Raw genomic sequence first — 17,806 nt, 5'->3', positions numbered from 1 at the left:
GCCCTCCGGAGGGCACCACGAATGTTACTGCTGCTTCCCACAGTGGATGCTCCCCTCCCTCCCTCCCTCCCTCCCTCCCTCCCTCCCTCCCTCCCTCCCTCCCTCCTTCCCTCCCTCCTTTTCTCCCTCCCTCCCTCCCTCCCTCCCTCCCTCCCTCCCTCCCTCCCTCCCTCCTTTATCCCTATTTTGAGACATAGTCTCACTGTGTATTTCTGATGTCTGGCCTGGAACTTATTATATTGACCAGGCTGGCCTCGAACTCACAAAGATTCATCTGCCTCAGCCTCCTGAGTGCTGGGATTAAAAGCCTGTACAACCATGCTTTTCCCACAGGCCCCACCCTCCGTGGGCTTCAAGAGCAGCCATCCACAGCCACATCAACATCCTGCTGGGCCCCATACTGCCTTCAGTTACAGAGGGGCCGCAGGCACCAGAGGCTACACAACCTCCTTAGCTCCCCACCCTGGCCAGGAAGGCATCAGGAGGGCCAACCCTGTGTGAGGGAGCATCTGCACTCCTCCCTGGGCCTACTTATAACCCACTTCTAGAGGATGCTCAGGCTTGTGGCTGGCCAGCACCCAGTTGCCAAGGCAACCAGGCCCCCCCTGAATCATCCTGGTTTAAAGGATTATGGGTCAGTAACATGTTTGCTTTGCTTAACGATCATATCCTCTGTCCTCTGTTAGCCTGGAAAAGGTTCTCTTCCTGGCACTCCATGCTCCTGGCTGCCCCTACCACAACTGAGCTGGGCCCTCAGGCTCTCCTGACCTAAGAGAAGGCTTTGGCCTGCACAGCCCGTTGAGTCCTCCTCTGCTGAGGAGCTTGCAGACCAAGTCAGTCAGGATGGCACACCACCAGTGGGTGGAGCATCTCCTGCATACAGCCTGGCGCCGGACACTCCGTTACAGTAACTAAACAAGATCCCCGCTCCCTCCCGAGGGCTCAGGCTAATGTCAGCGTGCTGCCCAGGGCTCTCCTCAGCTTCCTTGCCTTGCCCACCTGGGCCTACCCCAGCTGGATTCCCACTTATGGCCTCAGCCTGTATGACGTCACAGGCCTGCCCTCTGCAGAACTCAGGGAGCTCCCAGAGGACAGCCGCCCTGCTACATGCTCCCGTGTGTGGCATCTGGCTCAAAGGACCCACAGAGGCTCTGCGATGGTAATGGGACAGACAGGTTCCAGGGACAAGAAGACTCAGTAGTCCTCTGCCTGGTAACCTTCATTCCTAACAAGACCAGAGGGCGGCGAGCACTCCATGTACATGTTCGCTGGTGTGCAGCCGAATGCTGGCGTGACCAGGGTCATCCGAACATATGCTAACTACCAGCTTCTGGAGCTGGAGCCTGGGAAAACGCTTGGGGACTCAGGGCCTTGCTAGTGGTAGGCAAGGAGACTGCTTCCACCTTCTCCTTCAGGGTTCTTAAAGAGTGTGTGTGTCTGTGTGTGTGTGTGTGTGTACGTCACATGTGTACAGGTTCCCCTAGGGGGCAGAAGAGGAAGTTGGATCCTCTGGAGTTGGAATTTCGGGCAGCTGAGAGCTGCCTAAAATGGATTCTGGGAACTGAACCTCTGGGAACCTCTGAAAGAGCAGCAAGCACTCTTAACCACTGAGCCATGGTTCCTACCCACTCTACTGTAGCAATGGGTATTTCAATGTAGTCTTGGCTAGTTTTGCATTTCCAATCTTCCTGCCTCAATCTCTCAAGGGCTAGGATTACAGCCCTGTCTCTCCAAGACAGGCAGAGAAGATGTGTGTTTAAAATAGGGTAGCTGGGCAGTGGTGGCGCACGCCTTTAATCCTAATACTTGGGAGGCAGAGGCAGGTGGATCTTTTGTGAGTTCAAGGCCAGCCTGGTCTAGAGTTAGTTCCAGGACAGCTAGGGCTGTTACAGAGAGAAACCCTGTCTCAAGAAAACAAAAACAAAACAAAAAATAGAGTCCCTGATAATCAGCATGTGTAGACATGGCTGGCAGCATCTGGGGTTCAGGTGAGGTGGGGTTCCAATCTGCCATCTGGGCTAGGAGGGGAGCCCTCAGAGCTGCAGAGGGTCCAGGAAAGAGACAGACACAGCTGCAGGAGCCCCACAGGGAAGCTGCTAGGATTGGGGAACGCACACATATGCTTCATAAGCTCTAGGAGAGAGCTGAGTAGAACAGTGTGTGTGTGTGTGTGTGTGCGTGCGTGCATGTGCGTGTGTGTGTATGTGTGTGTGTGTGTGCATGCACGCACGCTGCCAGAGCTATCTGAGAGGACATGGGGCACAAGGCCAAGGCTGTTCAAGGGATGCAGGGGACACACACACTTGGCTGTTCCTGGTGTCAGCTCTACCAAGAGGGACCAGCTGTGTCTGAAAGCAGCTCTCCCATAAGGCCACCCTACAGTGTGGGCTTACGAGATGGTGGGATGGGTTGCTGGCTAAGTAACTCCCGGTAGCTGCCATGATTTACACCCTGGCTTTTGTTCAGGGCGGATAATTTCTATCAGACAAAGATCAAGCCAAAATCCCATCTGCTCTCTCTAGGGTTCAATTGGGAGTAAAGAGCCTATAGCTGGCCTAGGATGGAGCGGAGGGCAGAGCAGGGAGGAAGAGCTGGAAAAGCGGAACAGAACCGAGGCTCCAGGCTCCAGGCTCGACCTGAGCAGTGTGATGGATGACTGCATAGCAACAGCAACCAGCTGTTCTCTGTACTGGAGAAGTGGCCAAGAGGAAATGGCTGTCACTACAGCATGAGGAACGGAGGTCAGACGTTAGGATGGACTTCCTGATGGTGACATGGGAACAGGCAGCAGGAATGGTGACCAGAGCAGAGAGTGGCTACTTCTCTCTGGTAGGGACAATTAGGGCATTGAACCCAATAGGGTCTTGGGTGTGACAGGGCACCCGGGGCACTGAATGGTTTGTTGTTCCCCGGCTCAAGACACAAGATGCTCTGTCACTCTTGCCTTGGGAGAATCAGCTCCTCAGATTTGGGGGCTGAGGGGGAAGGGAGACAGGAAAAGGGTCTGTCACCTTGGTGCTGTCTGCCTCTCGTCCCCAACTAGAGACAGAAAGGCCCAGTGTGACCCAGTCTGAGGCCCGCCCAGGGCCAGGCACAGTGTGGCCTTTGTCCCCAGGCCAAAGAGCCATCTGGGTCTGTCCCGTGCAACTGGTGCCAGGGTAAGAGACGTGTGGTGTAGGGGTGTCACCCGGCAGGGTGGCATGGGGGAGGTCACGGCAGAGGCCCCTCTGAGACTGTGGGCTGGGTAGGCAGACCCTAGCCAGCTGGCCTCCCGCCTCCTGCCCAGGTAAGCCTCTGTCTCCTCAGCGCGCACCAGCTGCCAGCACTTCCTGTTGGTGCCAGAGACAAGGGTGTCACAGGGGACGGGAGGAGGAGCCAGACCTGGAGGAAAGGGGCCAGACTCCCAGGCCAGCAGGGAGCCAGCGAGGAAGGAGAAGGTGCTTACGGAGAGTTTCAGTCTGCATCATAGATGCCCGCAAGAAGGGACTGTCCTGCTCAAACCAAGTGCACAACAGTGACCACATCACTCCTCTCTGCCAGCTGAGGTTCTCCCCACTCCTGTCCCCTCCCTGAGCCCGGGAGTCACAAATGTTCTTCTCCACCTCAGTCAACAGTCAGGCAGGCAGTCTCCAGCTGAGCCACCCTCCAGCCTGGCCTTGTGCCTTCTGATGGGTAGGGAGATAAACAGTCAGGGAAACAGGCAGGGTTGTAGACGCAAGAAGGGCAAGAAGGGAGGAGGGGTGGGGAAGAGGGATGGGTTTTAAAGGGTGGATGGGAAAGGGCCCCCTGGGGCTGGAGAGATGAGTCAGTAGCTGCTCTTCCAGAGGACCTTAGGCTCAACTCCCAGCACCCACAAGGCAGCTCACCACTGTAACTCCAGTTCCAGAGGATCTGCCACCCTCACACAGACATACATGCAGGCAACACGCCAGTGCACATAAAATAAAAATAATAAATGTTAAAATGAAGATGAAGCCTCAGAAGTAGTTCAGAGTAGAATGTAAGGGAGCAGGTCAGCATGGGGCGGGAGGTCAGTGGGGGAAGTGGGGGCAGTCAGTGAGGATGCGGGGGGGGGGGAGGTAAGTTAGTGAGGGTGAAGGGGGGGAGCAGGTCAGCATGGGGTGGGAGGTCAGTGGGGAAGTGGGGGCAGTCAGCGAGGACAGGGTGGGAGAAGCAGGTCAGCGAGGATGGGGGGAGTAAGTCAGTGAGGGGGGGAGCAGGTCAGCAGGGACTTGGGGGGAGCAGGTCAGCAGGGACTGGGGGGATCAGGTCAGCGGGGGTGGGGGGAGCAGGTGCAAAGGTCCTGAGGCAGACCTGAGCGCTAGCATTTTGAGCAGTCCTATGCAGTCCAGGGAATGCAGAGCAGCTGCTGTGTCGGGAATCTTGGCGTCCTGGAGGGTGCGAACAGAGGAGTGGCAAGATCCCACCCGTGTTTGAATGGACTCCCTCTGGCTGCTATGCTAATAACAGCCCTGTCAGGCAGCTCCAGTAGAGACCCAAGTGAGAGACAGATGACTGGGCCCGTCATGGCAGCCGTGGAGGAGGGAAGCAGTGGCTGGCGGGTAGGTTTTATGTGGGGTGAGAAAGCAGTCAAGGACATGAGGCTGAGCAGTCAGAGTGCGGAGCAGTGGGGGGCAGGGAGAGGCTGGGAACTTAGGTTTGTGTGGAAAGATCAGGAGCTGGATGGAGAGGTAAGGTTTTGGTATCAGATGACCTCGGGTAGCATCAGCACAGCCCACGGTGGCTCTGGCTCTCGGTGCAGCTGCAACCTAACCACACAGCCCCGCCCACTGTCTCCCCAGTGGCCCAGATGCCAGCAGGGAAGAGAGCAGGCACTGGGGGCAAGAAGTTCCGTACCCGGGAAGAGTGGATGCTGAAGTCCCCCTCTTCAGACAGCTCTGCAGGTCACATATGGCAGGGCCAGGGCAAAGCAGGGGAGAGGTCTTAACGCCCCTCTTAAGAGGAAACAAGCGCCACAGAGTAGCTCAGGCCAGCTACAGGGTCCCATGGTCCAGATGGAGGGTACACTTAACCTGCTGTCCCCTAGCTTAGGACAACCTCAGGTATCTCCTATCCCTGTCCTGAGCTTGGAACCCTGGCCAGGAGAACATGGAGGCTGAGGAGGTTTGCAGAACAGACGGGCACTAGGAAGGAGCTAAAGGTAGGGATAAGCATGACTTTTTAACTTCAGAGGCCAGCCCTGAGCTCAGCGGGCCCTCTGGAGCCTCCCACCTAGACAGGACTGCCGATACCCAGCCTGCACCAAGCTCTGTCAGGATCTGGGTCCTCCTGACTGGCCTCCTGTCTCACCAGCCCTGCTCCATGGGCTCTGCCTCCAGCGAGCTTTGCACATGTGCTCTCTGGGTCTCTTGAGTCTTCAGTTTTGTCAACCCAGCCCAGGGCAGCTGGGTGCCCTGCTTCTAATGGGGCCTGACTTACTACTGTCCCACACCAGGGCATGGTGGTTCTTGTGCTTTGCTGGCACAGGACAGTAGGCACGCGTGGACACCTACTCTGTTTGGGGCACCACTCACTGGGAGGGTGAGGCTTTGTTCTGGAGTCAGTTTCTGGGCCTACGGCCAGAGGCTGAAAGATATAACGAGGGGCTACTCCATTCCTAAAGCCCAAGAGGGTCTGACCCTCGGTCTCAAAGGCAGACCAACAACTGGGGACTTCCTGACACCCTCTGCTCCCCTGCCCTGTCCTTATCTCAGGCACCCAGCCACTGTGTGCCTTGGGGAAATTTCAAAGAACCAGAGGCAACAGCTGACCAAGTTTGCAGACGTCATAAGCAGGGACTCAAAGGCATTCACCTTCAGGGAAAGCTGTACTTCAGGGAGCTGGCAGATCCCATCTTCCTCTGCCAGTCACCAGGCCCTGCAGGAGGATGAGGCACAGGGAAGCTGGCTGCCCCTGCTGCCTGGGGCAAGAGCGGCAGCCGGAACTCGCTTCCCTAACACCCTGTCCCAGCTGGATGAGAAAGGCTGTGGGTCTGGATCCTTCAGGGTGGCCAGAGCTGAGGAGGACAGACAGGCCTGCGGTCACCGTGCCAAGGAACAGATGCTGTGGACAGTGACTGAACTCAAAGAACATTCCTACAGATTCTGGAATGCAGGAAACAGGAGAAGGCCTTCTGGGACCAAGCTGGGCAAAGCCTAGAGGAAGCCGGCTCTGGAGGCTAAGTGTTGGGCTCTGGGCCCTGCAGCGTCTTTCGTCTGGCTTTGGTGCTGGGATGTGGCTCAGTGGTCAAATGTGGGCAGTGTCTCATTCTGACCAGAAGGATCCTATGGTGAGAGCCACATGCCATGAGACCCAATCTCCAAAGGTCTCCATCTGTGTCTAAGAATGTGCACATGCTGGCAGTGTGAGCCAGAAGGTACCCTGTGTCTTAGTCTTGCCTCTAATCCTACCATGACGGGCACCTATGCTCCACCTTGGCACGCTTGCAACATGATGCCCTGACATGCTAGACATCCCTCAAGTGTGCAGAGCCTTCACAGGAAGCACAAACTCCAGGGTCTGGCACACAGGACTCTGGTGCCTGGATTCCTTGTCTCCTCATCCTCTTTTTCTTTTGGTGCTGTTTTAGAGATAGGGTCTCTCTATGCAGTCCTGGAGCCCACTATGTAGACCAGGCTGGCATTGAACTCACAGAGGTCCTCCTTCTGTGTCCCAAGTACGAGATCAAAGGTGTGCACCACCACATCCAGCCCTCTTGTCTTCTCAACAGCTCCCAACCCTTCCAAGGGGGTCCCATTCGGTTGACCGTCCTTGCCACACTCAAACCCCACTGCACTGCATACAGCACCCTTCTGGAATGCTCTTCCTCATTCCCCACCTCCTGGGGAAGCTATACATGAGCACACCTCCTTCCTCCATGGAAAACGAGAGGCTTTCTCTTGCCGTCATCCGAGCAGCCTGCATATACTCAGAACCAAGCCTGATGTTGGTCAGGACAGGTATGGGGCCTTACTCACTCAGTGTTTCCCTTATACCCAGCAGTGCCTGGACTCAGCAGCTCCTCAGAAGGAATAAACACGGAAGTGAGAAGCCCACTGAGCTCCAAGTCACAGTGCTTAAAACACCTTTCTTCCTAGATACACACAAACACTAGACTCCTTAAGGACAAAGATGGTACCTTGGTCAAATGTGAGTTCCAGGACCCACTGCCACACGCAGTCAGGGACTGCTGTCCTTCCTACTACCTATTTCAGGCAGCCTGAGACCTGTTTCTAGGCCTATCATCCCCTTGGTAGAGTCACAGGAGGGCTAGCCTGGCCCTGCTCTCTCCTTGGGTACCCTAGAATAAGCTGTACAGCTCCCCAACACTGGACACTCTTCCTTGGCTCTCTGTGGCTAGAAAGGGAACTGGATGGCAGTGGCAGGTGGACCAGGGACCAGAGGAGAGCCAGCAACTGACCCTCCAGACCCACGTCAACTGTGACCTCTCCCCACAGTGATATCTCCTCCAGTCTGGGACTTTGGGGTCCCCACCATATCATTCTGGCATACCTGGCAGATAGAGCACCTGACTCGGCCCAGGAGCTGTCTGATCCTTCACTTCCCTTTCTTGCCTGTGCATAGACAAAGGCCGGGTCTAACCCACCATCATGGTCTACCCAGAGCCACCGGTGAACATGCAAAGGCTGGGCTCAAGGCTTGCATTATGCCCTAGCCCTCCTCGTCTGCATCTATGGCTGTGGGGATGGGAGGATGGGGCAGAAGGGACAGCTTCCTGGCCAGTAGAAATTCTCACAGGAAGTCACAGTGTCGAATCTGGAGGTGTTCCAATGAGGGCGGACAGTGAAAAGAACCAAATGCATCTGGCTGCTTCCAGGGCTGTGGGATGCGGCGGGTGCTGTTCTGAGGCCTCGTCTTAGCCTCCCATCTCTTGCAGGCAGGTTATACCAGAGACTCACAGGGCAAGCGCTCCGCTAGGCACAGCCCTGGCTCCATCTCCACTTCTAGCCCTCCATGCGGACACCTCAGCCCTCCTGATGTCCCTCTTTAGCCTCTGGCTTCTCGGAGCACAGGGACCTCTGCACATATAAAATCTAATAGTTTTCTTTTGAAGGGGGAGTGAGTGGTACTCGGTTAAGGTCTGCCTGTAATTTTCAAGGAGGTTCTGGGTTTCCTGGCGATGAGTTAGGACAAGCTGCCTTCTCTCCTCTGTCAGCTCTGGGCCTGGTAGACAGAACAAACCATCTATCGGGGCTGACAGGGCCTTCCTCAATCTTTCTCTTGTCAAAACCACTCCCAAACTCAACTAAAGTGCCACTTCCCTGAGAAGCAGTCAGTACGTGACCACGCCACAGCCAGGAGCAGGGGCAGGGCTGGTCCAGCCTCCATCTCCCCCACCCCTCTGCTCCCACTCTCCATCCTCTCCTGCTCCTCCTGGCCCTCCACCTTAAAGGGCCTCCCTCAGACGCCCCTCAAATCTGTGACCCCGCAATCCTGCTGCGAGGTGTATACCCAAGGGAAGGGAAAGCTGTCTGAGGAGCCACTTCCCTGCAGCGTTACTCTTAGAGCCCACGAAATACGACAGTCAGTGCCCAGGGCACGTGCGTGGATTTTAAAACTGGGAACGCTATTCAACGGTTAAGAAGAAAATCTTGCCGGTTAGGCCACGGGCGAGCCAAGTGGATAAGACAAGACACGGAGACACACAGAAAGCTGCTGTTATGGAAAAGGACAGAAGAATGGTGGGTCCCGGGTCTGGGGCAGAGAGACGGCAGGAGAAGGAGAGCCAGCGGGGCAGAGTTGGAGCAGGGCGCGTAAATCCTGCTGCTGCGCACAGGATAGAGACTAGCACTGGCTAGGAAAGACTCTGAGCATTCCCACCGCTGAGTAACGGTTATGCCCAGATTTAATCACTAGGCGACAGCTACATGCAACATCACATCACAACGCGTCCTCAAAACGTGTAATTCTTACTAGACAATTCAAAATGAATCTGTGTATTTTCTAATTATCTGGGGTTTTCTTTAAGCCCTAAAGGCACAGCTGTTTTCCCTCCTTCTACATCTGCAGACACTGCCACCGACACCTTCGGAACAAACAGCAGAAACACAGGACATTGAGTTCCGGCCCCTCTGGTTTTCCCTGGTAGCTTATGGCGTCTCACGTTTTTGTCTCCATGCCTAACTTTAGCGCAGAACTGCAGGGGCCTTTGAACGCTAGTGTCCCTGGGGACCTCAGAGTCCTAGAAGCAGGGAGCGAGTATATAAGGGAATTTCCTGGCGTCTTTTAGCCACGGTCCTGTTTATTTTCCACCCCCACCAGCCTGGCCCACACTAACCCCTAGGCATATTTTGACGGGTCACTCTATTCTAATGCCCCCTGTTCCCATCAGAGTGGTAGGCCACTCCCACAACCACCGCCAGGTTCACTGACCAGCCCAGGCTCTCCTTGGGACTGTCCCAGGTGACCACCCTGACCTGGGCTCTCCCATGCCTCCTCTCTGGGTGGCCCTGGCTATTCCACAGTTCCCTAAATATCCCCGTCAGTGTCACTCACCAGCCAGGTCACAGGCCCCTCGAGGGCTCCCTTCTGCTTCCTGGGCTCACAAGCTCATGTTCAGCTCCAGGCCCTCTCCCATGCTTTGTGCTGCTTGGTCTCAATATCAGCTCAACTGCCGGGTCCCCTCCATTTCTTCCCCTCACCCTGCTCCCCCCCCATCTAGTGAACTCACTTCCTCACCTGTCCCTGAATGACAGCACACCCCAAGTTCCCTCTTTGGCCCTTTGTTCTTCCCCTCTACAGTAGATTTCCTGGGTGATCTCATCCTCTCCCAGGTCCACCCCCACAACCCCCGTGCTGGTGACTCTCAGACCCACAGCTCCAGGCCCCCTCAACCCTGGGCCTCGGCATGCAAGGGCCAACTATCTACCAGGAACCTCTGGCCGAATGTCTCCCATGAGTCCAGTCTGAGAGGCATTTTCAAGTAAAAAGGGCAGCTGTGTACAACCCGGGGAAGCTGCATGTCAGGGTACAGACACGCCAGCCCACCTGCATATACAAACACCATTGCAGCAGGTGGAGAGCGGGCAGTTGGTCCCCATGCCACGAGTGGTCGCCTGGCTTCTAGAGCCGTGGGTGGTTTTCACTGCCCCTCAACTGTGCCTTCTACCATTCCCATACTGAACACTTACCACTCACCTAGCAAGGAAACAGCCATACCTCTTTGTAAATAAAGAGTATTTTTAGCTTGAGATTCCAGAGCAATTTAGTGCAAGGCCCAGAGAATAGCATGATTACTTTGAGCAAGGGTCAGAAAGCTTTTCCTATAAAAAGACAGCCAGCCACTCTTCCCAGGCTCACGGGTTCCGTTCCCTGCTGCAGTCATGCAATGCCACCCTTGTGAAGGATGATCGTGTCTTGCATTTTAGGAAACTTTAAGGACACTAAGATCTCAATTTTACAAATTTAAGTGCCATAAAACATTCTTTTCTTTTGAGTTTTTCCCAACCACTTTAAAAAAATACCTAAGAACGTCTCTTAGGTCTGGAGCGGTAGTGCATGTCTATAATTCTAATACTCGTGAGTGAGAAATAGGAAGATTGTCACAAGTTGGAGGCCAACCTGGTCTACAAGTTCCAGGCCAGCCAGAGCTACATAGCAAGACATTGTCATGAAAAGTCAAATCAGGCCTACAGATAAAGTTCAGTGGGCAAAGTTCTGGCATGCATGAGGCCCTGGGTTCAATCCTAGTACTACATAAACTATAGAAGTTGCATATGCCAAGGGAAATGAGGATTAGAATTTCAAGTTGCTCTCAGCTATATAGCGAGTTCCAGGCTAGCATGGGAATACATAAGACCCTGGCTCAATAAACAAACAAACAAATAAAACCATTCTTATTTCATAGACCATTCTAAAGTAGGCGAGATTTAAAAGGGGCCCGTACCTTACAACCCCTGCCTTTGAGTATCCAATATACACAATATTTGAATCCTGCATCTACTTCCTTGCTCATACTTTTCTCCTCCTACCTGACTGGAGGGTGAGGCTCCTGGAGATTCCTTGCCTCTCTGAACCATGGCAAGGACTAGGAACCCAGACTCAGTGGAACGAAGTTTCTGGGCTGTGAAATTTGGAGGGTCGCAAGGCTAAGACCCTGCTGGGGTCTCACCAGCAAAAGATGGTGGCATAAGACGGGGCTTGACGGAGCGTAGGAATCTGTGGCCTGTGTTTCTATGTCTCAAGCAAGCCAGTTTTCTGACAAGGTTCTTTTCTTTTTTTTTTTTTAAAGATTTATTTATTTATTATGAATACAATATTCTGCCTGTATGTGTACCTGTACCCCTGAAGAGGGCACCAGATCTCATTACAGATGGTTGTGAGCCACCATGTGGTTGCTGGGAATTGAACTCAGGACCTTGGGAAGAGCAGGCAATGCTCTTAACCGCTGAGCCATCTCTCCAGCCCCTTCTGTCAAGGTTCTTGAGAGTGACAGAGCAGAGCTGAGACCAGAAGTGAACTTGTGACATGGAGCTCAATGTCCTTTCTGCTCCCCACAGCTACTAGGTACCACTGTCAAGGAAGCCAACAACCCACTCTGCCTGCCTGGCTTGGTGATGAAGCTGCATGAGAGAATCAGCTCAGAAAATGGCACCCAGCTCAAATGCAACAATTAGATCAGGGGAAGGCTCTATTGACCCCCTGGCTGGCCGTAGCTAGTCTGGAGACCCTGCCTCCAGCCACACACCTGCCTCCTGGCAGTGAATCCCACCAGCACATGGAAAAAACAGCTATGTCCCTTACGTCTTTCCTTGGCTGGATGGCTGTCACCAGAGGAAAGAAAGGCCTGGTTCCTGAAGGGACTCCCTAGACAGAAGAGGGAGTGATATAAAGTGTGTAGGCAGAAATCAGCAATGCTCTCAGGATTTCCTTTAGAGAAGATTCAGGTGCAGCCCCGGCAACCCCGTTCACCATCACCCCTCAATAATGACAACAGGTAAGGCACGAAGCTGAGGCCCAGGGAAGACATGATGTCACTGCAATCCTCACAGCCACAGGAACCACTGCAAAGCCGGGGAGGCTGAGGCTAGCAGGGAGCAGATTGCTTGCCCAAAGGCAACCAGTCATTGAGTGTAGGGGCGGATTTTATACTAAGCATCAGCCTGTGCCAGCGGCCAGCAGGAGACACACACATGTAAATGGTAAGTGAAGAAGTCAACCCGCCTCTTCTGGGCCATTCTTTCTGCTTCAGCTGTTTCCAGGGAAGACCAGCTAATGGTGGGGAGAGGGAGGACATGAGTTCAAATCTCCGGGATCTATGGAAAAGCCAGACACAGAGGAGTAGGCTTAAAATCCCATCAGGTGGCGGGCCAGTCAGCCTGACCTGAGCTCCAGGCTCAGCAAGAGACTCTGATAAAAAAAAAAAAAAAAAAAAAAAAAAAAAAAAAAAAAGGTGGTGCAGACATCTGACATCAGTCTCCGGTCTAAACACAGTGGTTTTTTTGTTTGTTTGTTTTTTGTTAAAGAAGGGTCAGTTTAGCATGGTGCCATACGTCTTTAGTTCCAGCATTTGAGTGGCAAAGGCAGGCCAATCTCTGTGAGTTCGAATCCAGCCTGGTCTACATAGTGAATCTGAGGACAGCCAGGGGTTTGTAGAAAGACCCTTCCTCAAAAGGGGAATTCAGTATATCCAGGGTGTACATACGCAGGAAGAGAGTATGTATCACCATGGTCCCTTCCAAAGTTTGGGACAATGTCTTCCACCGCAGAGTGTCCTGACTTACCAGGGTCCTGCTTGCTGTCGGGCAACTGTGTGACCCTGACCTGCCTCCCAAACCCACCTCCTCAGCTGATAGGGCCTTGGGAGCATTGGGGGCAGACACTTCCTGCAGGCAGTAGGTCAGGTAGAAAAGCACCCACTGTCTCCCTCCTTCTCCCTCCTACTGTGCCACAGGCTAGCTCAGGCCTGGCCACCAGCCCTATAGTGATCCTGGGCCTCTGGCCACCTGGGAGCTGCAGTGTGTGTGTGTGTGTGTGTGTGTGTGTGTATGCACGCACATGCTCATGTGCACTCATAAGCACATGCCGCTGTAGGAGCCGGGGCTAACCTTGGTGTGTTCCCACCCTCTGAGACGGGGAAGTGCCTACTCAGCAGCCAGTACCCAGAGAGCGAAGGTGAAGGGTCCAGGGAAGGAGAGAGAAAGGGTTACTGGGGGACACAAAGCCCAGGGAGAGAAAAGTGACTGATTCTCAAAGGAGTGAAGCCAAGCAGGTAGGTCTGGAACCCAGCCAGCCAGTCCCTCGTGGACAGCGGAGCAGAGCAGGGACCTGCTAAAAGGCTGAAGCCCCGCAGCTCCATGCCTACCTGACCCACCGGGCCTAGCCAAGAGCGCTGGCCCTTCCTGGCATGCTTCCATTCCGCTCCCCCACTCTCTTATAGAGAACCCTCCTCTCCAACCTAAAGGGATGAAACTTCCAGTCCAGACTCCAGGGCATCGCTGAGAGACTGACTTTCCCAATTCTTACCACACACGGCTTCCATGTGTTATCTTACACAGCTCACATAATAGCCTCCTTATCAGAAGGCCCTCTTCACACAGGACACCGAGGAAGTTCAGGCTGGGAGGACATGGGGCCCAATAATGGCTTAGGTGTGCCCATCCTTCTTCCCCTCCAGGTCCCAAACTCAGGAAAGGAAAGGAGGATCAGAGGAGGAGGAGGAAGAGGGATGAAGGGGGAGCCTAGAGCCAGAAGACATGTATCAGGCAGGCTCTGGGAGCAGGATGGAGTAACTAGCAGAGAACACAGTCTGTAGAGAAACTCAGCCCCATTCCCTCTAGATCCTAGAGCAGGGAGCCCCTCCGTGCACAGTCCCAGACTAGGAACCGACTTGCTTCTCAGATCTTGTCCCTCTAGTAAAGCCTGGTTCTGCCTGGCACAGGACAGGGGAGCCCGATCACTGAGAGAACTACCCCAATCATCTTTTCTGAGGATTCCAGCACAGGGTGGGTCCTGCCCAGGTGGAGCAGGGTTGAGAGCAGCTTGGGATCAGCTAGAAGGAGACAGATCACACCTCTACATCCCCTTGGGAGCATTCATCCCCCGGGGTCTGTTCCCTGGCTGGCGAAATGGTGATAACAGCAATCATGAAATATCATGAGATTATTGTGACACCTTGCTTGGCACACAGCAGGGACTGGAGGGAGACAGGAGCTTGGGTGGGGCAAAGGAAACCTCTCTCTGGGTCTTTTACCATGCACACCAAGCCTACAACCGCAGTTGCCTGTTGGCCACACCCCAGAAGATATCCCAAGCCCAAGGCATGATAAATACAAGAGCTGTCCAGGATACAAGGATTTGTCTCCCCCAGCACCCTCACCCCCACCTCACTGTGTGCTATGTGTCTATGCTGAATCTCACATCTAATGTGGTGGGGCCAGCTGGTAGTGAACCACAGAGCCTAGGCCACAGACTGCAGCAGGGTAGGATGGGGAAGGTTGTTGTGGGTTGAGCTGGGATGGGAAAGTCAAAAGGTTCTGAGGACAGCCTTTATCCTACAATTCTATCCACCCCTGTTCCTGTGAAAGGTTTCTGGAGAAATAAATGAGGCCACTGGGGCCTAGAGGGGCGCTGACCCCTCAGTACAGAAAAAACAAAAAAGCAAACCACAAGGCATTCAGAAGCCAGTGGCCTGTCCCGCAACAGGGTGGAATAGGGCCTCTGAGCCACCCCATTTTCAGAGTCCTGTTTGCGTCCTCCAAACACAGCAAGCTACGATTTCTTAGCCCAAACCATCCACCCCCCTTTTCCACACTCTATCATCCCTATCCCTAGCTCATGAAGGGGGAGGGTCACTGCCTCTCTGGACTTCCCCAAGAGAGAAGAGACACGTTCTCTAGCGATCTTATTTACCACGGAGCCAACGCTGGAAGCTGCGTGCTTCACCTGTCCTCGGTTTGCCCCAGGTCTCTGGCCTACCACCCACGGCCCCTGGGGTTGGAAAGTTCACTAAGGCCCAGATAGCCCTTCAACAAGGCATTCCGGCCCTACACTCCAGGGCCCTATCGTTAGCCGGGACTCCTGACCCTTGTCCTTTCCATAAGGAACGCACTTAGCGTCCGGCTTGCGCCTGGGTGGGAACTTTTGCTTTTGTAGGCTTCCGACGGAGCCCGGGGCCAAAGGGAGTCCCTGATCAAGAGTCCCCGCGGGGCACGCATTCTACCTCAGCACCTGGAACTTGGGAGTGGCTTTCCCAGGGCATCCTTCACCCCCCAAAACACAAGCGCGCCCAGTTATCGCCAATCGCCCACAACAGCTAGGGAATTTTGCTCGAATCGCTCTCTCTAGCGCAAAGGCAGACGGCCCCTTTAAGGGCTGCCCGGCTTACCTTTGCTCAGCTTGCCCGGCGCTGTGCCCCTCTCTGGTCGCCGCGGTCTCAGCGCGTGTCCGGGTCGCGGCGAGCCGACTCCCGCCCGCCGCGGCCGCGCTGCCAAGGCTGGGTGACCTGCCCCGCGCCCCACGCCCTGCCGGGGTCCCTACTCGGGACCCTGACTCTCCTGGCTCTCGAAAGGTGAGTGGTATCCCCCCCCCCCAAAGAAGCTGCAACCTGAGCTGCGGGAGGAGGGAGAAGGGAGGGGTGCAGGAAGGTGGGTAAGAGGAGGAGGAGGAGGAGGAGGAGGAAGGCAAAAGCCCGGCCCCAGCCAGAGTTTTTCACGTGTACAAGTTGACTCCGCCCTTGTCCGGACCGGCCCTGCCCACAGCCGCTGCCAATCCCCTGCTCTCCCTCTGTCCTTGTGGCCACCCCTTTCTCCCACTCTGAAAAGTAGGGCCGGTGCGTCTTCCTGTTCCCCTCACAAGCTGCCCCTGGGTACATGGTGAGGCCCTCTGGTTTGGACCACAAGGGGACAGGTCTCTAAATGCCCCTACCCAACCTGCTGTGTGCCAACTCGCCGCCCCCTCCTGCCCAGTACCTATCACCTAAGACTAATATTCAAGCACAGGGCCTAGGGCATTGGCCATTCTCCTGTCTCTGAATTCCCCCTCCCTGCCCCCAGCTCTGCCTCTCCGTGGCCTTGAGGAAGAGTTCCTTCCCCGACAGCACTCCACTTCCACTGTGAAGAGGAACTGTCTTTTTTGGCCAACTGAGTCATCTAAGAAGCTCTGCAGATAGCCAATGCTAATTCAGTTCTCATTTTACACAAGGGGAAACTGAGTCTCAAAAAGGAGACTGAAGAGGCCCAAAGTCCTGCAAGGTATTCATAGGGAGTCAAGATGAGAAGCAGGTCAATGATCATCCTACCTGCACCATCTAACTTCAGGGGTCAAAAGAACAACTGCCCCCTGGGGGTACTGGAGAGATGGTCCAACGGTTAAGGGCACTGACTGCTCTTGCAGAGGACCTAGGTTCAGTTCCCAGTACCTATATGGCAACTCATAACTGTCTATGACTCCTGTTCTAAAGGATATGGCCCCTTCGTCTGGTCTCCATGGCACCGAGAACATATGTGGTACACATGCATAGACGTAGGTAAAACACATATACACATAAGCTAAAAATAAATATCTTTTTTTTAAAGCACACAACATCAAAAAGCTGAAACGGCTTGAAGGACAGTGCTCTCAGGCAGGGCCCTCTAGTCTTCCTTCCTGTGCTCTGAGGGGTCCTCCGACACAGGCCTATGCCCTAGAAGACATAACTTCTACAACCAGGTGCTCTTGAGAAGGGTGCTTTGAATCCAACTCTTGGCTTAAGGAGGGTGTGGTGTTGGGAGTAGGGCAGTCTCCTGAAAGACATGGGCCTGAGGTCACAACCACAGCTGGAGACTGGAGAAAGAAGACACGGGGCCTAGGTCTGAGAGTGACCTCGGGGGGTTGATATCCCACAAAGGGCCTCCCAACTCTAGGCTACCTGTTTTTTCTACCAGGGCATAGAGATTTCTCTGGGCATGAGTGCTTTATAAAACTGTGTCTGCCACAAACTGAAGGCTGCAAAGAGCGGCTGTGTAGATAAGGGGAAAAGGAGTGAGGTGTAGTGGCCCAGGCCTGTAAACCCAGCGGGCAGGAGGAAAAGACAGGTCAGCCTGGTCTCCAGAGTGAGTTCCAGGCCAGTCAAGGCTGCCCAGTGAGGCCCAGTCTCAAGAAGACGAGGAGGAGGAAGCTGAGGAGGAAGCTGAGGAGGAAGAGAACAGTAACAGCAGGGAGTAGGGAGGCAATGCCAAGTTCAGGCAGGGCTGGAGGGGTGGACTATGGCTAAGTATCTAGGGGATTAGATGATGGGGCCAAAGGGTAGAGATTCAGAGAGCCAGGAGGGTAAGATCAAAAGGTCTCAACAAGCAGTTTCTGAGGATCTTCTACATGTCAAACAGTAGTCAGGCCTCTGAGCGCAGAGGATATATAAAACCCAGACCCTAGCCTCCTCCAGAAGCTCGTGGGGAAGGGAAGCAAATGGGTGCTCAAGTCTGCTTTCCGTTGCTGTATCAAATGACTGAGATAGCCATCTTATAAAGGGAACATGGGAGGGAGGAAGAGAGAGAGAGAGGAGGAGAGCAAGCAAACAAGGTTTTGGAGATCCCAGTCCATGACAGCATAGTACGTCACGGTTAGGAGCAGGTGGAAGAGCAACGCCACTCGTCTCAGGGCTTGGAAGTCACAGAGGGCAAAGAATAGAGCTGGGGTCCTACTGTCCCCTCAGGGGTACAAGTTCAGCGGCCACCAAGCCCTGAAGTGTGGCCACGGGATGGCAACTGGCATTGTGACACTTCTGCAGCCCAGGGGTCAGTGTTGGATGGCCCAGGGACAGTCCCTGTGCTCCGCCTGAGCTGAGGGTTACTGGAAGGGAAGCGGGGAG

General features: G+C 54.5%; 1 protein-coding gene across 3 annotated transcripts in view; it reads right to left on the bottom strand.

Annotated features, from left to right (window-relative positions):
- The window catches only part of Cdk18 (cyclin dependent kinase 18), a 30,416-nt gene that overhangs the window by 9,645 nt on the left and 2,965 nt on the right, over window positions 1-17,806 (bottom strand). For 2 of the 3 annotated variants that reach the window (XR_009057149.1, XM_057770222.1), the window contains exon 1: window positions 15,347-15,634. The exons of the other annotated variant lie outside the window; for it this stretch is intronic. The gene's annotated coding sequence lies outside the window, so the exon portion shown is untranslated. Of the gene's footprint in view, window positions 1-15,346; window positions 15,635-17,806 lie in introns of those variants that run through there. 3 annotated transcript variants of the gene reach the window in all.

Source organism: Chionomys nivalis, chromosome 5 (genome assembly GCF_950005125.1).
Source record: "Chionomys nivalis chromosome 5, mChiNiv1.1, whole genome shotgun sequence".
Taxonomy (NCBI): Eukaryota; Metazoa; Chordata; class Mammalia; order Rodentia; family Cricetidae; genus Chionomys; species Chionomys nivalis.
The sequence above is the reverse complement of the archived record's forward strand: the minus strand, read 5'-3'. Positions and strand labels throughout refer to the sequence as shown.